This window comes from Gossypium raimondii, chromosome 2 (assembly GCF_025698545.1).
Source record: "Gossypium raimondii isolate GPD5lz chromosome 2, ASM2569854v1, whole genome shotgun sequence".
Taxonomy (NCBI): domain Eukaryota; kingdom Viridiplantae; phylum Streptophyta; class Magnoliopsida; order Malvales; family Malvaceae; genus Gossypium; species Gossypium raimondii.
Window position 1 is genome coordinate 27824384 of NC_068566.1, and position 8890 is coordinate 27833273.

General features: G+C 30.4%; 1 long non-coding RNA gene across 1 annotated transcript; it reads right to left on the reverse strand.

Annotated features, from left to right (window-relative positions):
• Positions 1 to 7405: 7405 nt before the first annotated feature.
• On the reverse strand, positions 7406 to 8425 carry LOC128034673 (uncharacterized). Its single transcript, XR_008190812.1, has 2 exons — positions 8014 to 8425; positions 7406 to 7794 (listed from the first exon to the last, which is right to left on the reverse strand). It is a non-coding gene; the product is annotated as an uncharacterized LOC128034673 (long non-coding RNA).
• Positions 8426 to 8890: the final 465 nt, after the last annotated feature.

An 8890-nucleotide genomic window follows, 5' to 3' on the forward strand; every position in this document is an offset into this window, starting at 1 on the left:
ATTTCCTGTGGCCTAATGAGTTTTTTATTCACACCAACCACGAAGCTTTAAAACACCTTAAGGGGCAAAACAAACTGAACAAGAGGCATGCCAAGTGGGTAGAGTTTCTTGAGTCATTTCCTTATGTGATCAAGTATAGGAAAGGTAAAGAGAATATTGTAGCTGATGCATTGTCGAGATGGTACGCGCTTCTTAATAATTTACACTCTAAATTACTTGGATTTACGTATCTAAAAGAATTGTATGAAACTGATGTTGATTTCAGTGAAGTGTATAAAGCTTGTGAAAAAGGGAGCTTTTAAGAAATTTTATAGGCACGATGGATATCTATTTCGTGAAGGCAAGTTATGGATACCTCAAGGATCTGTTTGGGAAATATTAGTAAACGAGGCATATAGTGGAGGCCTTATGGGTCATTTTGGAATAACCAAAACCTTGGCAATGCTCCATGAGCATTTCTTTTAGCTAAAGATGAAATGTGATGTGGAAAGAGTATATGAACGTTGTATTGCTTGCAGGAAGGCTAAATCACACATCAAGCCCTATGGATTGTACAAACCTCTACCCATTCCCGAAAAACCTTGGGTTGATATATTCATGGATTTTGTATTAGGACTCCCTAGAACTAAGAGCAGGAAAGATTCAATCTTTGTAGTTGTTGATCGATTTTCAAAAATGGCTCATTTTATTGCTAGCCATAAAACTGATGATGCTTTGAATGTAGCAAATTTATTTTTCAGGGAAGTAGTACGACTTCATGGCATTCCAAGAACTACTGTGTCAGATCGAGACGCTAAGTTCCTTAGCCATTTTTGGAGAACCTTATAGGGAAGACTTGGTACTGAACTGCTATTTTCTACAACGTGCCACCCACAAACGGATGGTCAAACCGAAGTGGTGAACCGAGTCTTATCAACCTTGCTGAGAGCAATTATTAAGAAGAATCTAAAGACATGGGAGGAATGTTTGCCACACATTGAATTCGCTTATAACCGATCTGTTCATTCAGCTACAAAGCATTTTCCATTTCAAGTTATTTTCGGGTTTAATCCCTTAACCCCTCTTAACTTAATTCCCTTATCTTCTAATAAGCTTGTGCATGTAGATGGCAAACGAAAGGCTGAGTATGTGAAGCAATTACGTCAAAAGGTGACGAAAAATATAGAAAAGAGAACCGAGAAGTATACACACAAAGAAAACAAGGGACGTAAACGAGTAGTTTTTGAACTTGGAGATTGGGTTTGGATTCATATGCGAAAGGAAAGGTTTCACTCGCAAAGGAGATCTAAGTTGCTAACTAAAGGCGATGACCCTTTCCAAGTGTTGGAATGAATCAATGACAACTCATACAAGCTGGACCTTCCAAGTGAGTATAAGTAAGTGCTAGTTTTAACATGTCTGACCCTTTTCCTTATGATGTAGGTGACGATTTGGGGAAAAATTACTTTGAAGAGAGGGCATGATGTAATCTCGTCCAAGGATTCAACCAAATCTGCTAGCGAACCAATCGAGTTGCTAACGGGGCCAATCACTCGTGCTCGAGCCAAGAAATTCTAGAAAGCTATCTCGAGCCTCATTGATCAAGTTTGGGGAGAAGCGGTGGCCGAATTTATTGATCGAGCTTGGGAATGCTCGACATGCATTCCATGCAACTTGCTTCAAACCAATTTCAATTTTAGTTAGCTAATTCAGCTGTTGGAATAAAACTTAAGCTATTTTAGTTATTTTATTTAAACATTATTAATAGTTCGAACATCATTAATTCTTGTCTTTCATTAAGTATTAGTTTGGACATCATTAATATATGTCTTTATATCTAGTCCTAAGTTAGACATTATAATTGTGTCTTAGATTAATACAAATTAAATTATGTTTTCAGTTTGTCTTAGTATTGTATTTAACTGAGTCTTTAATTTATTTTTCAGGTTTATCACTTGGCGGCTGGACATACGTGCATAGTTTCAGATTCATTGGACCGAATTTATGAAGGAACCTGCAACCGAACGTTCATGTATACTGGAGCTGCTGGGTACACTCTTCCAAGTGACTATTCATGAAAAGTTATGGCAACAATTAAGCCTCACTTGAACTGATCAGCCAGCTGCTTTATTCACACCTAAGGGTTCGTCTAACTCTTGATGTTCACATCCAAGGGACTGTCGAAGTCCTGATGTTCACACCAAGGACTTTTTCAGATGCCACAAGATGCATTCACAAGCTACATGTACATTTGGTGAACCAAGGAGGCATTTACTTATGCTCATAAATATTCTTGACCCATCAAGCTCCTTGCTTATTCAGCTCAACTCCTAAGTCCACTGAATTGACTACTTGGGAGCTTCAATTGTCAAAGCTGATGGCAACTATCATACATTGAATTCTTCAAGGAATTAATCAGTTAAATCAATAGACTTCTAGCTTCATTTAATCTGATTATATCTTTGCCTATTCGGCTGGTCATTTTGCAGCCTATAAATAGTTGACTTGTAACTTGTAGCAAGAACTTTTGATCCTTTTATGAATTATAAACTATTTGTGAGTTGTTCAACTCTTATTGTTCTCTTATGACTCAAATTGACTTATCTAGCTAGTCTAGTAGCGCCAATCTATTTCTATTTGTGAACTTATCACTCCAACGAGTGTAGCGTTCAACCTATACCGACCGGTTCCTATCTCCAATAGATAGTGGGTCACAATTCTATATTTTACCATTGTCACCTTAAGAGCTCATCTAAGAATTGGGTCGATATTCTTTAATATTGGTTCGTTCCTCAGTTGTTAAGTTCATCTTCAATTCATCCATCTACCATAACAACTATCCACTTCTTATTGTTAAGCTTATTTTTCTTTGAAATCAGCCTTTTTGTTAAACGAAACCCTTACTACTTAATTTTACAATCGGGAACACAAACGACTCGATTCAACCAACGGATACGAGATCGCATCAATAATATAGAGCTAAATTCCTTAGGACACTATATTCTAGATAAGTTTGAATGAGAGCCATTAATCTAAATTAATTTGTACCCTTAATGTAAAAAAGGCTCTATTATAAATGGAAACATTCCCCACCTCATTTGTATCATTCATCTTTCAATATTAAGTAATCAAATTGAGAGCATTTGCTCTAAAAGCTTTCTTGAGTTTTCTTATCTTCTTACTTGTTTCACTTGATAGCTTTCTAGCTTCATTACCTTAAGGAATTCTCTCAACTTCAAGAGTTCAAATTAACTTAAGCAATTTGAACTGAATTCACCACCTAAAGCTACACAGTTTGCTTAGTTAAAGTCCAAGCTTGGGACACTAAGCATGAAGTTAAAGAATATTAGAAGACTGAAATATATAAAAACACACAAAACAATTTAAATAAAAAATAAGTTATTAAATCAAATTATTAGTTTAAATTGCAAACTTTGTCTAAATGTTTTAATAAAATTTGACAAAATTTAATATATTTTAGTTTAAAAATATTTTATTTTAATTAAAAGATAAGAAAGATTGGCTAAGTAAAAAATTATTTGCTATTTGAATTGTTCTAACCTGATTTATGACTTATTTTATTAGGAAAACGTAATATATAAATATTATTTAATATTTAAATTATCAATTATCAATTATATATAAAAATTTTAAAATTCTTGTAATGAAACATTTTTAAATTTTTAAATATTATAAATTATGTTTACGGTTACATATTGATAGATGGCAAATAGTATAAAACTTCAGTTAAAAATAATATTCAATTAAAGCCTTAAAGATAATTTTTATTATTTGCTCGATAACTATAAATGCACAATATCATTGTTAAGTAATAATTATAATGGAATAAATTCATAAAAAATATTTCGAAGACCGGACCATTGAAATTGTATGCGGTTAGCTTTAACTAATTAACTTGACCCACTAACAAATTTATTAATATAAGTTAAATAACAATAAAACAAGTAAATATAAATAATGCATAAAATAAATGCAATAAAGTATATAAAACAAAAAATACTATTTTGATTATTCAACCTAAATTCACGAATTTAATGATTAAGAATTAGTTTTAGTTAACGACAATTAGTAATTTATGTCAGTTTAATCTTAATCTAGAAGAATATACCTTTAAATTTAGGCCAAGTGCTAAAATAGCATGTGCCGTTGTCACACATTTCCCAACACCTTTAAGTGGTATACTACAGTTACCAGCCTCGTAATTGGATATGTGGTCATCAACTAAAAGTTTTCACCTGAAACCAATCTTGAGTAACCTTTGACTAGATCGCTAGTGTAGAGTAGGTGGCTAGCTCTCAACCCACTTTCTCCTAGAACTTTCATTCACTTAATTGTCATCTAGAATTTATGTGCAAAAATCATGAAAATTAAATCACATCCATATTTTCTAAAGCAAGTTTTAATCCTATTTCTTATTGATTTGCAAGCAACGTACAAGATATTGAGATGAAACATAATGAAAGAGAAATAAATAAACTTAGGTAGTGTTTGGAGAACCATCTAGTAAATGGATTTAGTGTAATTGTGTGTAATTACACAGTGATGCCATGTTTGGATAACCACTGTAATTAAGAGTCCCACTGAATTAGGTGTTATTATCTAGTAATTGGATTTAGTGTAATTGTGTGTAATTACACAGTAATGCCATGTTTGGGTAACCACTGTAATTAAGAGTCCCACTAAATTAGGTGTTATTGGAGCACCCCAAATTCAATTTCCAATTCTTAGGGGGGATTGTGAGAATTGGAGCAATTATGTTCATAACTATAAACAAATCCTATTACCCTGTAGCTTTCCAAACACTCATAATGATTGAACTTTAAGAAATTATTTTTTCTCCAAGTTTAAGTTATAAAAATTATATTATAAGGCTATAATAAAAAAGTTATATAGTAAATCTCAAAAAATTATATTATAAAAAAGTAATTTTGTGTATTTTATAAAGTTATAATAAAAGTATATATTATTTAAATTTTAAAATTCTAAATTTATGACCAAAAAGTATATTATAAAAATAATTTATGTGTTATAAAGGACTAAAAGTGTTACAATATACTTATTTACAAAAGAAATTGACAAAAAGTAATGGACACAACTTATTTATATGCCCATGTTATATATTATAAAATATATATACTTATTTACAAAAAAAAGTTTTATAAAAAATTTATTCAACTTGCAAACTCTTTAATTTGAGACATTCAAAGCTTTGAAATATGGTTGAAAGGATATTTGCTATTTTATAAAAGATTTTCATATTAACAACATCAACTGAATATAACATAAAAATACGTGGTTGAATCGTACTAGCAAATTACATTCGTCATAACCTTGTTTGTTAGTCGAATTGGGATGGTCCATTGAAAAGCACATAAAAGAAGGAGGTTGTGATAATTTTAATGACACATATACAAATTCATATTTAGATGACGATAAACTTGGTCAACAACCAACATATGATGACAAAGAGTAACAAAGTATATGTTAAATGTTGAATAAGAAATAGCCCAACAATATGGAATGCTAGAGAAATTATATAAAATTATATATGATGTTTATTTTTTTTGATAGTTTTACTAGTAATTGTATTACCAACTATTTTCTTGGACTAATATATTATATATAATTATTTGATTTTATTTTATTTACTCGATTAGATATTATTTATTGTACAAATAATTTTTATAGTAAATAATTTTTTAAAATATAAATTATTTAGTTGTGTAATTACAATTTATACTACTAAATATGACATACGAAATTACGATATAATTACACTTTATTAAGCAAATATGTTCAGAAAATTACAATTCTTTAGAAAAGAATGTATCTAATTACTTTATACTGTCCAAACAAATCCTAAGTAAAACGTAATATTAAATAAATCTCCAATTGTAATTTATGAGAGAATTGAAAATTGAATAATCTAACTATGAAATATGGAAAAAAACAACAACAAAAGATAATACAATAAACTCAATAGCACTTTTTTCTTTTGCTTTTCTGAAAATTTTACCATGAAGTACAAAAAAATAAAAACCTCTTCCACCTTTAATGTATTTGCCTAACCCCATAATATTTATGCCATGAAGGTCCATTAAGCATCGAATACCTAAAACAAATAAGGATAAGGTTGGAGATTTAAGCTCAAATGGTGAGGAATGACAAACAAAACAATAAGGGTGACCGAGAAAAAGGCTCTAAGCTTAAACTATTGTATTCAACCAAAAATAATATCAGGTTAGCTTCAAAGGCTCAAATAGCGGGATAAAAATTAACAAAAAGAAAAATCATTCATTATTTATTTGAATTTACTTATGTTGGAAAAAAAATAACGTTCATCATTCATTTATCGTTCTCAAAACATCTACATTTACTGTCTAAATTCAAAATATAAAATCAGATATGATAGTATTACGAATATGTACATTGACTGTCACAACAATCAATGTCGTTCCAACATTTCATCCAAAGTTAGAGCCTGAAAGATATACCAATAAGAATGTAAGTTACCTTTGAAGAGAGAAGCAGCTCTACATTAATGTCCTTTAGTTTATACTGACCTCTCACTTAGATGGGGTACTTTATGTCTTGTGTATCTCCTACAAAAGACATGAAATCAGTTTTTGATCCTTGAGGTTTAACAAAACAGAACATAACAACTCTTTTTTGTTTGGTTTTTGAGTTTTCATCATATACCATTTTATTGCAAACATTGGTTTCAATTTCAAAATTGCAGTCAAAGAGATCAGTGCTAAACGATAAGGATATCTTATAGTGCATCTGAGTTCGTATTCTTTTCAAGTCAACAAGATCATATATAAATGGAGCTAAGTTAAAAGATGAATCACACATGATTGGTTGGGTGGTGGAGAGAGATTGGTTTGGGGAAAAGAAGAGCCATAAATAATATGGAACAGAGTGCATTCGCCATTGGCTTACTACGAAGAAGTAAACCCAATAATACATAAATCACAATTAAACCCTTAGCTACTTTTATATATAAAGGAAGGCTCCCAATTTTTCAAGAAAGAATAATATTTTAAAATAAATTACTCTATCTTTTACTTTTGACCCATATTCATTCATTCCAACTCTCTTTTTTTTTCATGTTTATTTTGCTTTTATTCTTTATTTTTAGTAGGAAGGTAGAACATTCTTTTTATTAATGTTGTTTTAATAAAATAGAACGAAAATGAAATGTATCATACAGTAGTTGGATAGTTGACCTCAATTCATTGCTTTTTCAGCACTGAGAGAGGATCCTCTCCTCCACAAATATATAAAATGAATATTGGTTAGAAGGAAAGGTAATTTTTAATGAGAGTAGGTTTTCTCTTTAGTGCAGGTCTAAGTTGTGGTATTTGAATATTTTATATACAAAATATTAAAAGATAAAAAAGTATTTTTATAGTAATATTTGTTTTTTTATGTTAAATTATAATTTTTTAACAATTATAATACAATCATGTTTGTGTAACCTAGAATGAAACTAATACAAAGTTAAATTGCACTAAAATTCAGAATATACAATAAATGGATATCTTAGGTAATTACACATGAACTGGAGGGACATCTCTCTAGGAACTTGTGGCTGTACAAGAGCACTACCCAATATGTTTTTTGTCCTTTCCCATGCGTTGCCATTTTAGGTTGCTTTGAACAATAAATTGCAACTTCTCCTTCACAATCATAAACCCTAAAACTTGTTTGTGTCAAAGATTCGAAAGCTGCCCGTTCAAGTTGTAAAAACCAACAGTTTATCAGTAATTAACCCCAGCCAGCCATTACAACCTAAATATGTAAACAAAATAAAATAAAAATTGGTGAGAACAAGATCAGCCCTGCTTTCTTGTCTAAAATATAAAATGTTGATAAAGAACAAAAGAATAAGTTCTTTATTCCAACATTACCTCAGCACCATAATACTTTTTGTCGTTATAATTATAAATAAATAAGAAACATGCATGAGTAGACATAAAAGAAAAAAAAAGTTAATGAATAATGAGAAACCTTTTTGTGACATGAACAAGAAATAAGGAATGGATAAAAGAAGAGCAGAGGGAGCTCCCTTCAGTCCAAGCATAGGAAGTTTAAGATTCAATTTGTCTCCCGCATCATTCACTCATTTACAGAGCATATATTTGCTGAGATATATCGTCCTTTTTATAACACCGTATTTGGATGAATGAGTCGGCAGCTAATTGAAATCCCATCTCGCCACCCATGAGTGGACTGAAGAAAGCTCCCTTTTTACCTGCTTTTATATTACAAAACCAGCAACAAAAGTATGTATGTATGAAAGGAATAATAACCCTAAAGGAACCCCAAAGAACTGATGAGAGAAAGAGTATTGTGAGAGGGTAAAGAAAGCGAGTGTTGAACAGGGAAGAAGATGGAGACTTGGAGGATAAAGAAAAGATGTTGAAATACATTTTACTATGGATGTATTTGTGGTAGGATATGACTTTATATAAGCTAAAAAAGGAAGTGCAGTGCTCAAACAAGTATAATTTCGTTTAAATATTGTAATGGAGGAGAGACTTATTCGTATTCTTTTCCTTTGCATTTTCTTGTTTTCTATTTTATTTTATTTTTGGTTTGTAGAACCCAGGTTTCTAATGGATTGTTAAATTTTGAGTGCCCATCTCATCTGATTTTTATTAAATATTTTCAATAATTTTAATGTTAGTTTTGGTTCATCAAATCTGTACTATTATTTAAGTTTGACACTAATTTAATAAAAAATTATTTAAAGGCAGTTTAATATTTTATTTTAAAATTTTTAATTTATTATTAATTAATTTCAAGTCATATATTTCATTATTTATTATATGTTATTTTAGACCTACACTTATACTCTATATTTGTGACTAAAATTTTTAGTATG